The 19539-nt window shown below is 36.6% G+C and overlaps 1 long non-coding RNA gene across 1 annotated transcript; it reads right to left on the bottom strand.

Annotated features, from left to right (window-relative positions):
* Positions 1-4816: 4816 nt before the first annotated feature.
* On the bottom strand, positions 4817-7232 carry LOC132621235 (uncharacterized). The gene is made up of 3 exons (XR_009575468.1): positions 7027-7232; positions 6218-6268; positions 4817-5231 (listed from the first exon to the last, which is right to left on the bottom strand). It is a non-coding gene; the product is annotated as an uncharacterized LOC132621235 (long non-coding RNA).
* Between the last annotated feature and the right edge of the window lie 12307 nt (positions 7233-19539).

The following is a 19539-nucleotide window of genomic DNA, read 5'->3' as shown; positions in this document are numbered from 1 at the left end:
AAGGATAGTTTCGAGTCATTTGCATGATTACCCTTCAAAGGCACTGGTCTTTAATTTTTAGCCCTCAAATTGGTGGTCTTTAATTTTTGTCTTTCGCCTAATATCATGAGGTTTGGGGTTCGAACCCCGGCTCAGTAAAAAACAAATCGCAAGACAGAGTTTCGTAGCAAAGTTAGGCCTATTCGGGCCAAGGTTAGGCCTCAAGCAAAGTTTTGAATGCAGGACTCTACCTCATGCAAAATTCTGCCTTGCGAATCCAAACTTTTGTCATGCGAAATTCTTTTTTTTTTTACTGAGCTGGGGTTGGAACCCAGAACCTCGGTATTAGGCGAAGGACAAAAATTAAAGACCACCAATTTGAGGGACAAAAATTAAAGACTAGTGCCTTTGAAGGGCAATCCGCGCAAAAAAAAAAAAAAAGAAGGATAATTAGTCTATTTTGGGCTGACATGCAGCATAAATTTCCCAAAAGAAAAATTAGTTTCCTACCGTGTCTATGATCAACCTTGTTAATGCTAAAGGCCCATTTATTGTAAAACTCTTTTGTTTTTTATTTTAAGGGCAATTTGCACGATTTCCCATCATACAAACTGGTCTTTAATTTTTGTCCCTCAATTCACTGGCCTTTAATTTTTGTCCTTCGTTTAAAAAGGTGGCCGAAAAAATCTCGACATTCTAGATTCGAAACCCTGTAGAGTCAGAAGAACAAAAATTAAAGATCAACAATTTGAGGGACAAAAATTAAAGACGCCAAAAGAAGGACAATCCGCGCAAAAAAATGTATTTTTAATTTTGACCCATATAGTAGGAACCCAAATTCCTGTTAATGAGATTTCCCTTTTCAGGGATGGCCCTTTGGACTTGCTGACGGGCCAGTCCATTATTATATTCAATGCCAACAAGACCTGGGCCTCTTTGATCCTGTAAATGAAATTTTACGTGGTATATCTAACTCTGAGAGGTATTTATTATTTATAACTCTAATTTAATTTAATTATTTTTCATAGCTACAATGAATTTTTAATTTTCATATCGTAGATATATGCAATTGTATATATGTAGTTGAATGTATTTGGTTTTGAATGAGTTATATGTAATTGTATTCTGGAGTGTCTTGTATCCTTAAAGAATGTAGCTTTTTTATACACTATGTATATTGAGTTAAATATTTATATTGTATTGAATTTTTGTGTAATTAATTTGATATAATTCATTAGTATCAAATTCTGATACAGTCAAATATGTTAAAAGATATATGTATATGAATGTATATTTGCTTTGAATGAGTTATATGCAGGTGTATTTGAATCATTGTGTTGGGCAACGTATTGCAGTGGTTGAATACGTATGTTTGCATATTTATGTACATATGTATATGGTTGAATATATATTTTGACTGTATTTTTCTGTACTGCAATTATATACGTTTATATACACTTGTGTATTTGTGTTTACTGCAATTATGATTGTATGTTTGTCATATTAATTGAATTTTTGATTTTATGTGTTGTTTGTTTCATTATATACATATGTATATGGCTGAGCAGTGTATTGAAATACATGCGAATTGTCCTAAAAACTAGCTACAAAACGTAAATAAGTTAAAGGTAGTTACGATTCGTTAAGAGCTTCTAAAATATAGTTATTTGTGTAAGTTTCTCGTGTAAAACCATTGACCTTTGTTTTCATTTCTCGTTTTTCCCATTATTTAAAGGGAAAAGGGTCAAATTTGCCCTCCAAGTATAGTTTATAGTCTAAATTGTCCTCCGTTAAAGTTTGAGATCAAGTTTACCCTCGCCGTTAGAATACTTGTAAATTTGCTTTTATCACTAACGGAATGGACACGTGGAGCAATGACGTGGCAAGTGACCAGTTAAATGAAAACACGGCATATAACTCATTTGTTAATTAAAAAGAAACATTTAGCAGAAACAAAAGAGAAAAAAATATCCTAATCTAAACCCACTCAACCTGCCCGTCTCCTACTTGTTCCTGCCATGGCCATGTCAATGGAATATTTAACCTCTCTTCTTCCCCCCACCCTCTCTCCCGTTCTTCTTCAATTTCCAGAGGACTTATAATCTGTTTGGCCAAGCTTCTAAAAATAGTTTATTTTTAAAAGTATTTTTGGATAAAAACAGTTTGTGTTTGGCCAATTAATTTAACGGAAAAGGTCCAAAAATACCCCTGAACTATTGAAAAAGGCTCATAAATACCCTCCTTCCACCTTTTGGTCTAAAAATACCCTTAAGGTTTGTTTTTGGCTCAAATATACCCCTCAAACTAACAAAGTTAAAGTTAACTCTTTTAAAAAGCCAAATGGCATTTTGTGATTGGACACATATATTATTTAATTTAAAAATTAAAAAATATGAACAAAACTGATTTTTTTTTTTTGCATTTTGTGAATTAATCAACGAAATATGTTTTTTTTTTTTTGCATTTCGTGAATAAAAAAACGAAATAGGAAATTATAATTTTTTTTTGCATTTCGTGTATTGAAAAATGAAATAGGATAAAAAAATTAATTTTGTTCATATAAAAACAAAATTGGAAAATATATTTTGTCCAATTTTCCAATTTCATTTTTATATGAACGAAAATAATTTTTTTATCCTATTTCATTTTTCAATACACGAAATGCAAAAAAAAATTATAATTTCCTATTTCGTTTTTTTATTCACGAAATGCAAAAAAAAAAACATATTTCGTTGATTAATTCACGAAATGCAAAAAAAAAAAAAAAACAGTTTCGTTCATATTTTTAATTTTTAAGTTTCCACACAATTTTTTTTAAAAAAAATATGTAAATTACGGAATTTTATTATTGGCAATTTTTTTTAAATCTGGAATTTTAAATTACTGGAAATTTATTATTGACAATTTTTTTTTTAAAATTTGGATTTTTTTTTTAAATTACGAAATTTTATTATTGACCAATTACAAATTGCCATTTGGCTTTTTAAAAGAGTTAATTTTAACTTGTTAGTTTGAGGGGTATATTTGAGCCAAAAATAAACCTTAAGGGTATTTTTAGACCTAAAAGGTGGATGGAAGGGTATTTTTAGACCAAAAGGTGGAAGGAGGGTATTTATGAGCCTTTTTCAATAGTTCAGGGGTATTTTTGGACCTTTTCCGTTAATTTAAAAATTACTTTTGAGCAGCGATTAGTGTTTGGCCAAATTTTTAAAAAGTGCTTCTATGTGTATTTTTCTCAAAGGTACTTTTCAAAAAAGTGCTTTTGGGCAAAATCTATTTTTTTAGCTTTCGAAAAACTGCTTCTGCTACTCTCCAAAAGTACTTATTTTCTTTCAAAAACTTAGCTAAACACCTCACTTTTTTTAAAATAAATTCTTATTGAAAAACTAAGTACTTTTGGAGGAAAAAATAAGTTTGGTCAAACAGGCTATTACCCTTTTCCATTTTTTTGGATCTCACTTCTCCGAAGAAAAATGTAATTTTCTTAAAGATTAAATTTTTTTAGCCAAAAGTAAATGGAAACCATATCGTTGACATACAAAATCATAAGATCAAGATATAAATAAAAGAACATTTGAGAATATGGTTTTAATGGAAGATTATGTAATCGATAACTACCGGTTTTTTTTTCCCCTTCATCACCGGCAAGAAGCTCTCGCTTCGTGTGAACTTTGTTGATGTGCTTCAATTGCAGGTAATTAGCACAGACCCGTGGTGTGTGTGTTGGGGGTTGGGGGGGGGGGGGGGGGGGTTGTTCTCTAACGGTGAAGCAAGGGAGAGGGAGGGCATGTTGAGTGGGTTTAGATTAGGATTTTTCTTTTTTATTTTTGCTAAAAGTTTCTTTTTAATTAACAAATGAGTTATATGCCATGTGTTTTAATTTAACGGGACACTTGCCACATCATTGCTCCACGTGTCCATTTTGTTAGTGATAAGGGAAAATTTATCAAGTATTCTAACGGCGAGAGCAAATTTGATCCCAAACTTTGACGAAGGGCAATTGGGGCTATAAACCATACTTGGGGGGGCAAATTTGACCCTTTTCCCTTATTTAAAAGCCTGTTTGGAAGGGTATCTAAGGGTGTCAAGTGGGCCGGGTCAGCCCGAACCCGGCTCGATAAACCTGGCCCACCACCGGCCTGGCCCAGACCCACTAAGAGGTGTATGGGGCTGGGCTAGGTGGGCTTTATTAGGGGGATGGGCCGGACAAGGTAGACAGCCCACTAGCCTGGCCCATCAGTAGCCCGGGTGATGGCCCACCGGTGCACCGGCCCGGCCCCCTTCAAATAAAAAAAAAAAAAGATAAGTACTACATTTATTACTAATAATAAGTATTTTAAAAACATTGTATCCTAATAAATTAGGAGTCTCTTTTTACGGAGCACTTTAGTTTTCTTTAAAATTGTATTTTAAAGCTAGACAATCTTGTTTTCTCAACAAATATACCTTTGATAAATCATTCAGTTCAATTTCATGCCTTTTCACAAGTGTCTACGCAACACACCGGTACCTCCCTCCACCCCCCAACCCCCCTAATAGGCTAATACCCGACGCTCCGGACTTGTGGAGATATATGTCACCACAATGTTGACATTTAACATGTTCCTCATTTACTCGCTCAAAATGCATCCACACCGCACTTGAAGTTGATCTTCGAACTCAAGGAGAAGGTGGAGGTGAAGTAATGTACACTAGTTGAATAACAAATTTAGATAAAGAGAGAATTATGGAAGAGTTGTGTCACGACCCAGCCCCGTGGGCCGTGACTAGTGTCCTAATTGGACACCCAAACTCATTCGCTTACCAAATCGACATATCAAAGACTTATTTAAATTTAACATACGTTATTTGCACAGATACTGAGAACAGCCGTCATCTTAAGCGGTCACCTGTGATAGAAATATCATACAAAAGCCGACAGGCTGGCGGAATACACATCGCCCGAATATACATACATATACAAACATATGGGCCGTTTGGCCATAATAGCAAATAGGACCGCTTAAGGCACAAGTCACAGACATAATCGAACAAACACGACCCATGACCCACATATATGTCTACAGGCCTCTACAAACCATAACAGAAACATATGACGGGACAGGGCCCCGCCGTACCCCCAAATAGTCATATATACAGAAATATGTATCACAAAAGATATGTACCAAAATATGAGCTCCGGATCAAAGGAGTACTCCAAATAGCAGAATAAGTGTCCTACACTGGTGGGTCACCAGAACGAACGGCTATACCTGCGGGCATGAAATGCAGCCCCCCGAAGAAAAGGGGGTCAGTACGAAATATTTACTGAGTATGTAAAGCATGAAATACAGTAATCCGAAGCATAACTGAAGTGAAAAATACGAAAAATGGATACAGAATTAGTATATCAAAACCTGTGCTGAAAACATAAATAATGCAAATAAAAATCATGCATAGGGCTCAGGAACGTGGTCGCCACTTCGACGCTGGCGCCACAACACATCATACTCCAGAAGGTTTCAAATCTCCGTACAATCCCCGAACATATCGTATCATCATAACATATCACAACATCAGAACACATCATATGCCATATCACATCATAACGCCGTATATAAGCGGTACCCGACCATATGGCGAGGAACTCGGGAATCGTAACACATCATACTGCCGAATATAACATAGTGCGCACGATCACAAAACCGGCCCGGGACCCGGCGAACGATGTAATAGTAGTATGCACGAGCGGAGTAGTGAGGAAACCATATGCATATAAGTAAATAAATTTCAAGACTCGATGAATAAATATATATACCGATATCAGAAAGCTCAGAAACAAGTATCGAGTCAATCGGAATTAGTATACGAAAGTTACGAGCTTTTAAAGTACAGAACCTTTTTAAAAACATTTCATAAGCCATATTTGGAAATTCAAGTATCATTCATATTCAGAAACTTTCGAGTAACATTATGGATCAAATCAAATGGAGGCTTTAGGACCATATTTACGTATCAAAATATTCATCACAGACTTTAGTCATCTCGATTTTCTTTCGAACAACATTCGGAAACATAACAACTAGAATCTTCGAACATCATAAATACGTATCAAGCCATATGGAATAACTTATGGAAGTTAAAGATGTTAGCCATCCTAGTGGCTCTAAGAATAGAATTTTCTTTAGAAGCATACATATACGTTATTTGTTCATTCATAAAGGTCATGCCAAAAGAAGGAAAGGTAGGCTTTACATACCTCGATCGCTCGCTAACCAAATCCCGACTCAAGTCTCGGGCTCCCTAATATCTACAATAACGTTATCAATTACCAAACATTAGCTACAAGTACTTAGAAATCCAATTCTAACTAGTACTTGTCTACAGAAATTTCGGCAGTATCTCCCCTGTAAATTCAACATCCCCGAGAATTTAACTCGGCCAAATTCATCAACAACCATACCAACAATACCAACAACCATACTAATAACATCAAGAATCAATTTAAACGCATTCTAACATTAGTAACTTTCTTCTCTACGTAGCTTATCATATTTAATTCAACTATGTACATTCAAGCCAATATCAACGCTCACATATTCATCACTAATCCAAGGTCATTCAAACACAATTCAAGAACATTTCAAACAATCTATACAATATTCAAACAATCCCACCAACACCATATTCCACCCGAAATCTCCACAAATGCAACAAGACTACAACACCGCATTATCTTCTTCCAAATCCATCAACAACAACAACAATTCACACTTTAGCAACTCCACTTCCATAATTACATAAAAACCATATTATCACATAATTTCCTACAACAACCTACAACCAATTTCCATGCCAACTTGAACCATTAGTCTTTCATTTACATCATAAAGGCCACAACTAACATGCTAAATAAAATTAATTCATCTTCCTCCACCCAATTAGCACCACACGGCCACACACACTCACACACACCCACAACACACTAATTTCATACTTTTCATTCATTTCCACATACTACAACATATATAAATCTTCCATAACATGTAAAATAATAAAAGTTCTTACATTTTCTTCAATTTTCCACTTGAATAGAATTTTTGCACTTGTCACAAAAGAAATTTTCTTGCTCTAATAATTATATCACGTTGAAGAGGGTCTTGAAATTAGTAAGAATTCAAGAAGAAATGAATTTTTGGACCAAGGATGGAAGGCTTCAATTTTTTTTTTTCTCCTCTTCTTTGGCCGAAACCCCCCCTTTGTTTTGCTCTCAATTTTTGTTTGTCTTGAATGTTCTTGAATGTGTCCCTTTTGTCTATTTATTACTTGGATTTTATTATCACATGGGCTTGGGCCATTTGTTCTATGGCCGGCCACACACACATTGGGCCTTTTTTATTTATTTTTATTTTCCAAGCCCAACTTCTTATAGCTAATATTTTGTAATTCATGAAACTAATTTTTAAAATTCTAATTTTGCCCTTAGCCTTCCTCAATATTTTCGCATCAATATTTTTCATGAACAACATATATATTAAATAAAATCAAAATATTGCTTTATCTCTTACTAGTCACAATTATTTCAAATTTTTCGAATATGCAAAATACGGGATATAACAAATTGTGTGAAAAAGAAGAAGAATGGAAGGGTATTTATAGTTTGAAAATATGACCAAAGTGAAGTTATTCATAAATTTAGGGGCTCAAATAAAATTAGCAACGACTAGTTTTTTAAATTTACGACGGCTAGCTTTTTGAATTTGATGACGACTAAACTTTTTTTTAATTTAGCAATTTTATCATTAGATGTAAATGCTAATTTTATTATTATTAGTAAATGTAAATGTCTATTTTTGTATTAGAACTTTAAAAAAAAAAAAAAAAGAAGCCCGACCCACTAACTATAACCCGGCCTAGCCCGGTTAGCCCGAGGTGTCCCCTATCTGGGGTGGGCTGGGCCGGACACCCTTTTCCCTCTCCAAGCCCGGCTCCAGCCCGGCCCCCTAACTTACGGCCTGGCCGGGCCCCGACCCGACCCCCTGTGGCCCACGTTTAAATGGCCCGGCCCGGCCCCACTTGACACCCTTAAGGGTATCATGTAAGTACATTTAAATGTAATTGGGTCTATTGACAAGTTGCAGTGGGATGGATACGATTCCTCCTTTCTTAACCAGAGATCTCGGGTATGAGCTTTGGTATGAAAAAAATCCTAGTCCCTAATGCGGCCATGAAAATTTATGAGACATACATGTAGAGCTTAGGCCTTTCGGCTACCATCTCATTTTCTATTTTAGGAATTGGTGTGGTGCAGGGCGAGCAACTTGGTTAGGACAGCTCCACATTACTTTTGTTGATTTTTCTGAGATGATTTTTGTGAGACTTCACTTTGTCTCTGTGGAGGATAGATAGGATCATTCTTTTAAGTCATTCGGACTATTTCATTCCTTCTCATAGAGATTCCAAGACAATTTTTGTTGTATTTACGGTTACTCATATAGCATGCACAAACACTTTTTGTTGTATTTACGGTTACTCATATAGCATGCGTAAACGAAACATTGCTTACTTTTAAGTACCTTTATCTTATTTATGAGAAAGTGTTAGATTTAATTTTAATTGTTTCACCATGATTTTCAACGGGTTATAGACGTTTGAAAGTGCATATTTCAAGTTTATAATTTTGAATTTGTTCGCTATGAGATAGAGTGTCAGATGTAGATCACGTAAATTTGAACCGCGATGCTTTGGGAAATAGAATTCTCCATTTTAGCTTATTATTTTCTCCAGTGATCATCTCGAGAAATCGTTATTCGTTGGTAATTCCAAAGATCCTCATGTTTAGATCTAGGTCCTTTTATTTGGGGAAGAAAAGACAAGGGCGGCATTCATGTTTCAAGTTAAAGAGATGTCCATAGTGGGGCCAATAATACATTAAAGCAGCTTCACTTATTTGTCTTTCAAAGATCATATTTTTTCCTACTTAACTTTTTCCTTGTAACTTTTCTTTTTGCAATCCCTAGGTTCCCTAAAAGAAAAAAAGGATAGCTGGATTAACAATAGTTTGTTAAGTTTATAATAAGGTCTTTTCGCCATATTATTTTAGCCATAATAATCTAAATGAGGTAAATTTATATGACTATTTAAGTTAAATTTAATAATTTATGCTTAATTAATGTCATTTTTATCTTTTCTTCTTAAAGTTTATCTTAATTTAAAATTGTACAACAGAGATTATAGTGATTTTTACACAAGTGTGGCCAAATTTGGGTCAAGTTGGTGTGGTAATTTAGCAACTCTCGTAAGTTTATTACTCTGTTCACTTTGAACTTTGCACACCTCTTAAGAAATACTCTCTTCGTCTCATAATAGGTGTCACCTTAGCTAAAAAAAATTATCCCATAATAAGTGTCATCTTAGGAAACCAAGACATAAATTTATTAGTTTTTTCAATTCTACCCTTAGACAATAAAGTAATAACTAAATGATACTTGGAAAAGCCACATAATAACTTGGTATTGTTGGATTCCCAATGTCAAAAGATTTACTTCTTGTGCATGCTCTAATCAAAAGGTAGAAATAATTTATTTTTATTATATAGGGGTAATTTGATAAACTTCACATTGCATTATTAGTTTCTTAATATGCGTGTTTTTGGCTAAGGTGACACTTATTATGGGACGGAGGGAGTAATAAATGAAGTGCATATTTTATCATAAACTCGTATTAATTGGTGTATAATTGTATTGGATTTGGAAAATAATTTGAATGAATAGTTACTGCTAAGGATAAAATAGGGAAAATAAATTATTTTTCTCTTAATATGCGAAAGTGGACAAATAAAAATAAAAATTTATTTTTAAAATAGTAAACAAGTAAAAATGAATGGAGGAAATAACTCATTTGGTACAACTTGGATGTTGATGGGAGGAGTTCAATCTCTAGTAGTAGAAGTCTTTCTATCGAATTATCGATCGCACCAAAAGCTTTTTACCTGTTGTACACTAGTAATCGTATTCTCCTTTTCCTAAAGACTTTTAAAATATACTAAAAATATAGGAATGTACTTAATTAGATGCCAATTTAAGCAACATTATTTTATAATTCGAAATTAAAAATGAACACAATTGTTGAATTCGTGATAATTTGAACTCACAGTAAATGTTTAAGCATTCTTCAGGAATAACTTTAATATGTTATTGATAAAGAACTCCATCTTGATATGGGATTACCAATAAATTATTGATTGGTGGAGTGAGGAGTTTATTCATTAGATATTAGGAGCAGATATAATTGTATAATTGCTTTTAGGTTTGGAGACGAGCTTTAAAATAGAATTTGAGAAAACGATGAGGAGAGAAATATCGTTAAGCAACCACTCTTTTCCATATTTAATTTAAATTTAAATTTGATGCTCTTAATCTTCTATTAATTTGGTTTCCTTTAGAGGTTTGGAATGGACAAAGCTGCATGGGCCCCTCCATGTGGCCTCGAAAACTTTACAATAAGCTAAGCTGTTTTTCAATTGAATGCCTTTTGCTGCTTTTACGAGACCACTGCTGTTTCCACATGGTGCACACCACAATCTTGAATTACTTAATTAGGGAAAAAGGAGGGCAAAATACATATAAAGAGATGAAAAAAGAGGAGCAAGAAAATGGCAGCCCACGTTGTACAAAAAGGTTACCTACATGTCTCAGCATGTGTGATTCATAATTTCCTTTCATATGTTCGCAATCATGCTGTCATATATTGCACCTTTTTGAATTTTTATACACAAACTATATAAAAGGATTTAACGCTATTAATAGGCCATCTAAAAGAAAAGCACATGTAAACCTTCTTGAATTTTTATACACAAAGTATATAAAAGGATTTTACGCTATTAATAGGCCATCTAAAAGAAAAGCACATGTAATTGAATCCCCTCCGTCGAATAGTTATACTACATAATTAAATAGGATAAATATAATTTTTTATATATAAAAATTATTGAATCTCAATGACATAAAAGGAAATGGTAGTGTAGTGATAAAAGGTATTTTAAATCATAAGTTCAAATACCAACTGCGACTTTTAGACTTTCGAATCCTGTCGTATAAGGCAGAAAGATTTCATCGGCCGTCATCAAAATAAAAGTAAAGTCACTATTCTAATTTTTGTCACTTAAACATCATCAAATTAAATCCGATTAGCTCATAAATTAAATAGACCAAAATTTATATATTTTGTACCGATGTGGTTGCAGGTATATTATCAGTATCTTCTCATGATGTATATGCATTGATTGATCCGGGTTCTACATTATCGTATGTTACTCATTTTATTGCTGGTCGGTTTGAGGTGAAATTCGAGTTGATTAAACCTTTTGAGGTGCCTACGCCCGTTGGTGATCCGGTGATAGCTAAATGGGTATATAGAAATTGTGTGGTTATAGTCTGTGATCGTTGATACGCTCAAATTACACTAGTTAATAGCATAAAGCGGACGCTGTCAAATATAGTAACCCAACTAGGTTGGGGTCGAATCCCAACAGGGAATATGGTGTGAAAAGTTTACTAAACGAGTATTATACTAATCTTGCGGTCTTGGTGTATTCCAGAAAAAGAGTTTTATAAGAGTTTTGGTTTGTGGACTAATTTATAGTGGCTAGTAATTGAGTTGTAAATATATGGCTAAAAAGAACCCAGGTTGTGTCCCCGCCAGATAAAGTGTATGATCATGGGTCCTGATCTTGATATACTTCTAATGGATCGTTGTATGAATGCACTTAACCTCTATGTGAATCTACACTATTTCCCAAAAAGAAAGAATTATTTCTTTCTATGCTTTTCCCAAAGATAAGAAAGTATGCATGAAGAAGTTAATTATGCCAAGTAAATTCCTCTTATTCCTAAGTGAATTTAATAAACAAGGGTTAAAGCCTTGAGTTCTTGTTATTTGTTCTTACCAAACCCTTGTTATTTTCCCAAATAAACCAAAGTTTATGGCGTTAGCTAATGTTTGCAACCGCTAACTATATGATTTAAAACGAAGAACAAATAAACCCTAACAATCCATTATGCATATATCAATCACAATTCGCAATCACAAAACACCCATCTTTGGATTCACAACCTTAGTAAAGGTGTTTAGCTACTCATGACAAAGAACAAGAAATAAAAGATTGAAAAATTCATAATTGCTTACTTTTGATGAAAAGAGAAATTAACAACACTTGAATTTCTGTTTGAAAGCTCCAAAACTAAGGAATATTCAATGCTCTAAGTCAAGGGTCAAAATATAACAGCTGATAATAAATAAAACCCCACATTGGACTATTTATAGGTTTCAAAAACGTAAAATTACAAAATTTGCACTTAAGTCCCAGGCGGCAACTTATACGGTCCGTATAACATTACACAGACCGTATAAAAATTATACGACCTTTAGTCTTCACTTCTTCAGAGAAAAACACGAACTGGTATTACATAGTTCGTATAAAATTACACGGCTTGTATAACTCGCTCGTGAAACTCCATCTTCAAACGCAGCTTTCTGTCTTGTCTTAAATCCTTCAACACGTCCAACTATACGGCCCGTTCGTATAATTTGCTCGTGTTTCAGCATCTTCCAACTTTGACATTCTGTTGCCTTGTCCTCTTTTATACGACCATAGACACTATCCGTATAATATTGTACGGACCGTGAAAGTCAATCTTCTGTGCAATTTTCTGCAACTTTTAGTTTCTGAACCTGAACTCTATGATTTACCTGAAACACAACAAAAACACATCAAAACAACACATACTTGCCTAAAAACAAGTTAAAATTCTCGTAAAAAGGTATCAAATGTGCCACAATTTCTCGGCACATAACACCCTCAACTTAAAGTCTTTGCTTGTCCTCAAGCAAGCATTACAACACAACGATGACTCAACTATCAACTAGATATCACAAAGTAATAATGTCTACAATGTTTTGACTCCGAACTACAGGCATGCATGGTTTACTAACAAGGACCACCTCACTTTCACTCTCAAAATAAGATGCACAACTCAAGAGTTCTACGACTCACAATAAAGCTTCAATTTATGACATTACATTATCGAACATATCATGATGCACACAAACGTCACTTTAGGCGGTCACTTTCTTTTGCACCAATTTTCATCCTTATGCCCTCACATAGACCAAAGAACGTCCCAAACGCACATATATACAATGAAAAAGGGACAAAAGACTAAAGAGAAAAGAATACATTCACACTCACAAAGAATTTCATATCTACACATGCGAATACCATAGGCTTGCCCTTATTTTCTATGCTTTCATCCTTGGTTTGTTCAGTTGTGATCACATTAGGACTTGTTTCGGCTTATAATGTAGGCTTAGGGATGGGTAGGATACTTTCTAATGAAGAACATGAGTATACGGTATTTTAATAAGTAAGGAATGAAATTTGATGACCCTAATTAAAATTTCAAAGACGTTCGAGATAAGGGAAGAAAGTTTGCCAAGAGAAGGCAAGGCTTACGATAGGTATCGAAAAGGAATTACGAGTAACAAGTTAACGAGGACTTAATAATGCTTGGGAGAAGAATTATAACGTCCCTTAGATTGTTAATAAGGTGATAAACAAGTGCTAAGAAGGTTCCATAAGGATTGGAGATCAAACGAGTCGACGAGAACGAACTTCGAAAAACTGGGGATTATACGGCCAAACATACTGGCCGTATAAAACATACAGACCGTATGTTGGACCGTATAATCAGCCCAGATTGGCACCCATCTCTGGACCAAATCTACGGCCAGACATACGGTCAGTATAATTTATACGGACCGTATGTTGGTCCGTAGAACTGGTCGGGACAAATTTGGTGTATTTAATAAGGGATCTAAGTCTTATTTCATTTCATTTCTTTTCACACCCCTTCTCTCTAAAACATCTCTCTACACTTCTCCCACAAGAATTCAAGAGATATTAGTGATCAACAACATCAATCTAAATGAATCAAGTGTAAGAAACCCATTAAAGTTCATCCAAGGCAAGGAGTCCAAGTGAAGTTGAAACTAGGATTTTACTCAAGTGAGGTGTTTTCACCCAAGATTCATCCCTACACCATATAAGGTAAGATTTATGGTATTTCCATGTTGTTTAAGGTATTTGAAAGTTGAAACACTTGAATTGTAGAAGGATATAGAAAAATGGGTCATAAATGTGGAAATAGTGCCATTTTGAGTAATAGCTTGAATTGAGTCATGATTCTTGTTGTGTTGTGACATGGATATGTTATAAATGATGTTAAGAACACGGGATAGGCAATGTATATGAATGAACGTAGTCGTGTATTATGACCATGGATATGGGTGATTGGAAGTGAATTGAGAAATATAGATAATTTGGATAAATAAAGACTATTGTTATGATATTGTGAATGTATTATTGACGTTTGGGAGTTGATTTACGATATGGAGGAACGTCGTATAAATAAAGGAGATGCTGTCCAATTTTCTCTAGCCTTAGTCATATATGCTAGCTATCGGTTTTCTAATGATAGTATAACTCTAATGAAGGTAGAAACGTGAGCATTGAAGGAGAACGTGCAAGTGATAAAATAGTTGAATGGAAAGGTATGTAAGGCTAACCCTTCTTTCATAAGGCATGGTTCTTTGGCCAAATATCTATTATTCTATGAGCCTACGATGCGCTCCAAATGATTCTATCTTCAAAAATCCACAAATCTTATAATCCTTGATATGTATTACGATTGTACTAAATCCCTCATATGACGAATAATCCTATAAGAATAGACGAAATGAATGACGATAATGGTAATGATGATAATGATGACGACGATAATAGCGATAACGAAAATGATGACGATGATAGTAGTGATAATGCTAAAGATACCTATGAGCTTATATGTATGTGTGCCTATGTATAGCTATTATGAAACCCCGAGCTTATATGGCCGGGTAGAATATATAGATGTATATATATATATGTATATGACGATGCGCGCGCACCACTGCAGTTGGGTACGGATAACATTGAGCCTTGGTAGGGCCAGGTACGTGTAACACTGAGCCTTAGTTGGCCAGGTATGTATGATCACCGAGCCTAACCATGGTCGGGTACGTGAAACACCGAACCTTCGTGGTCGGGTATGCTATGTAAATGATATGTATATGATATAGATATGAGTATGAATAAGAACATGATACAAATACGAATAAGGATGTGTATAAGAATACGATTATGGATATGAATGTAAATGAGTACGGATATGAATACGGATACGGATACGGACGTATGTACACAATCACACACTAGAAATGGAAAGTCCCTATGAAAGGCAAGTAAGTGCTTATGACGTTGATACTACTATCTCCCATCTTATGCTATTTCTTATGTTGCCTATTATGCTTCTATATTGATATTGAACATGCTTTACATACTCAGTACATTCTTCGTACTAACGTCCTTTTGTTTGTGGACGCTGCGTCATGCCCGCAGGTGGCCAGGGAGACAAGCTTGATCCATAGCTATATTTCTCAGGGACTACATAGCGGAGCTCCATCTCATTCGGAGCTATAGCTTTTGGTACTTATTCTTTTGTGTACATATTTATGGGCATAGCGGGGTCCTGTCCCGCCTATATGATATGACATACTCTCCCTAGAGGCTCGTAGACATGTGTATATAGTTAGATGTGTTTGGCCTTGTCGGCCTTTATTTTGGATATGATTTTGTTAGCCTCGTCGGCTTATGTACATTGATATGGGCATAGTTGCTAATGTTGATATAAAGGTATTGTTGTCCAATGGGATTAGCATGATTGATGAATAGAAATGTATGATTTTATATGTGGCTCACCTAGATGTAAATTTAAAGGTATGTTAAGAGGTGCCCAGGTGGGCTAGCACCGGGTGCCCGTCGCGGCCCTCCGGTTGGGTCGTGACACTTATCCCACCCCCAACTTAGGCTTTTAGCCTCTTTTATCTAGTAGTATCAAGGAGGGAGCGGTGCGAAGCTGGAATACTTTCACAAAGGGTACGGGTTTGTTAACGGCTAGCCAAGACAAAAGGTCAAAGGCTCAAAGAGGGAAAACTAGGGATATTTACATAATATGGTCAGGCTTATTTAGGCAAAGTGACTATTCATACAAAGAAAGCCTAAGCTCATCTCACAACCAAACCAACTGTCGAATTCAAACATGACTAACCGGGCAAGTTCTAGATTACACCTCTATAGACTAAACAAAACTAACAACTCACTCACACATTGTCATAAGGACGATATTTATAACTGTGACCTCCTAAGCAATCATTCGTCACACACAATACCCCAATAACCATAATGTCCTACAAAGAATTAGTCACGTCAATCAGTAGCTATTTCTAAGTATGCATTTCAATTTTTTGAGGGGTCCACAATTTCCAACCAAATCACACAATCACAAAACATGCCATAAGTTTCAGAACACTACCCATTAAGTCAAAACTACACTATTCTATCTACGCAATATCTTATATATGCCAGTTTCAATAGAATAAAACCCTTCGGGAAAAGAACTCTGGCAAAGAAAAGCCGAGGGGGTTCCTAAACCCATATTTACACTATCAACATAATCAAGTACTCCCCAAATAAAGTACTCTCCACCTCAACTGAAAATCATGCAGTGCCTCCAATGCATCAAATATAAGTACAAAAGGGTAAGGGATACCTGGGCACCCTAGGCGCTGTACAAATTCGCTAGGGATCGTGCTGCCTCAGTCGCAGTGACATCAGAACCCTCCTCTCAGGGCTGGCTGCCCGACGCACCCGTGGGATCTGGATAAATCTCACATAGAGATTTCAGTGCAGCAACCTGAATCATCTCCGCCTTCTCACATTGCAGCCTCTTGTTTCTCTCCCTCGGATCCTCAACTATGGCATCTAGTAGCCGTTTACCCCGAGTCTTCTATAACTCTTCCTCTTCCTCCTCAGAGTCGAGCAAGTTCTCCACAGGGATCTCAATATCCAAGTTGTCTTATAGTGCCAGAACAGGTTCCTCTACTCACTCTTGCGCCTTCAGTGCTTTAAATTCAGCCTTCAACTTTGCAAATTCCGCACTCAATGATGCTGAGCCACCACCTGGTGTTGTTCGCTCTAAAGCAACCAATCTCATCTCAAACCCATCAAATCGAGTCTGGAAGACCTCGTAGGATTGTTGATACTCCTCTCGAATCTCTCTTGTGGCCATGTTGATTTGTTTGGTTAGCTGGTGCTTAAGCTAGGCCATAATCACCCCGATTTGCTTCTCAGCCTTTAATATTTTGAAGGCTATTTCTCTGTAGCTTGGTCTGGAGAATGTCAATAGATCAACCCCAGACTATGCTGTCGGTGGTGAAACGAATGAAGTAGTAGCACCCGCAGAAGTAGCGGGCATAGCAACAGGTGGTGGTGGTGGTGGTGGTACAACAGTAGTAGCAGCAATAGCAACAGTGACAGTGCTAGGGTCGATGGCCTAGGCCTGAGCTGTAGCATCAGTAGTACCAGCTTCGGGAGCAGCAGGATCAGTAGTAGTAGCATCTCCAGTGGCCCCAACATCCGAATCGTGCTGAGTCTCCGCATATCCAGTAGGTGGTGCCACAAATATCTCTCCCGCACCCTCATTCTTACCCTTTCGCCAATCCCCAAACTGAGTGGCCTTAGTGCAGTGGTCTCGGTTTGGAATGTCAACTACCTGGGCTCTTTTGCAAAACTCAGTGATAAGACACAGGAATGCCAACGAGGTCTGAGACTAGGGTGCTCTCTGTCGAATCTCATCAGCTATCAGTCACCCCATATTCATCGGATACCGACTCATCATTGAGGCAATAGCTATAACTTGGGAAACCATGATGGTGTTGTCATTCCGAGTCACTAGTAGCCTATACCTCATCAGGCGCCACCAGAATCGGGCCTCCCTATTGAGAGTATCCTTGACTATCTTTGGGTTTGGACTACTCGCCCACTCTACCTCTGTTTGGGCAAGTATCGCAGCTGCCCATCTAATCACCGTCCTCTGATTTCGGCGGTCTAATATATCTAAATACTCCCTCTCATTTTCTGGCACCTGAAAATCATCCCCGAAATAAACTTTGTTGATAGCCGCGACGGAGATGTCTACTTTTACATTCGTCATTCGAATTTCATCAAGTATCGGGAGTTGAGGGTTTGTTTGGCTGGGCTTCTTCATTTTTAACAACTCAAGCCTATAGTTGGCATAAAATTCTCGTACAATGACCGGGCAATACTCTCCAGGCGGCTAAACGAGCACCCCTAGCCTACAGAATCGGAAGGTCTCGATAGTGTCGGGAAAAGCCTCGAGACCCTTGAACACTAGTCGCCGCTCTTACCAAATACTTCTCTTCGGCTTCCCCCCTCGCTTGGTGAGAGAAATACCCTTCTCATATAGCTTTTTAGACCATTCAACACCAAACCGCAAAGCATCCTCTGGACGTGTTTTACTCCTTAGAGCCACCCTGCACCTGCCTTGCATCGATTTCGGGGAACCATCATAATTTGGACCTAGGGTATCCGTGGGCTCAGATGAGCCGCTCATAGTCGTACCTCACTCACTCGCTGAGGGTTCTCCGGATTCAGACTCGCCCTCCGAGGACTTTCCTTCTCCCTTTTCGGAGTCTGTAGAGGTGGAAGGAGTCATTGTCTCAGGTGGAGGTTTTGAATCCCCCCGGACTTTCTTTGTCGGCATAACCTCTTCATCAGAGATCTCATCTCTCAGCCCATGATCAATCTCTGGTTCATCTTGGGCTCGGCCTCGGCCCTTACTAGTTCGGGGCCTCGCACCCCTTCGGACATCATGTTTTTGAACCATATACCTGCAAAAGAGCTTTTGTTAGTAATGGGTCTGAGGATTGAAAGTCAAAAGAAAACAGAAAAATCTTTTTGGATTTTTGTTTGGAGGTCGTATACGGTCTTTCACGGACCGCATAATATTATACGGTCCGTATAAGTTGATGACTGATGGAGACATAAACTTCAAAAGTTCTATGGAGAAATATGAACGATTTTCATGGACCGTATAATATTATTAGGTCCGTATAATAGCTTCTACTTATGAAATAGAACATCTGCTATCTAGCCAATCTTATACGACCTTAAGTTTTAAGAGTTTACTTCAGTAGCAGCCAATCATCACACACACGTTACTTCCATGGTTTAAATTTCTAGGGTGTTAGGTTACTCAGACTTCACCCATTTTTCAAATTTTCACAGTTCATTAGTGTTCAATTTTGAGCAATGTTTGCTGGCATAACAATATCGGAATCCAAAATTCAAATTCGTCAATTGAAATGCTATCCAACCTATTAGGGTGTTGATTTCTCAATCCCATGAATTCACAATAGCCCATTATACTCATCCCCATTTAGAAAAATCATGAACCATGGACACCTAACAATTAAATTACACATATATGAGCAAAATTAAAGAGTGAAGCATCAACATACCTGTGTATTGATGATAATGCGAAGTAGTTTTGAGGAAAACTTAGTGAAAACAAAGAAAGAACTAGTGAAATTTTGAACAGAGGGTTTTCGATTATGGTGAAGAAT

This window comes from Lycium barbarum, chromosome 2 (genome assembly GCF_019175385.1).
Source record: "Lycium barbarum isolate Lr01 chromosome 2, ASM1917538v2, whole genome shotgun sequence".
In the NCBI taxonomy this organism is placed as follows: Eukaryota; Viridiplantae; Streptophyta; class Magnoliopsida; order Solanales; family Solanaceae; genus Lycium; species Lycium barbarum.
Note: the sequence above shows the minus strand (reverse complement) of the source record. Positions and strands in the feature narration are given on the sequence as shown.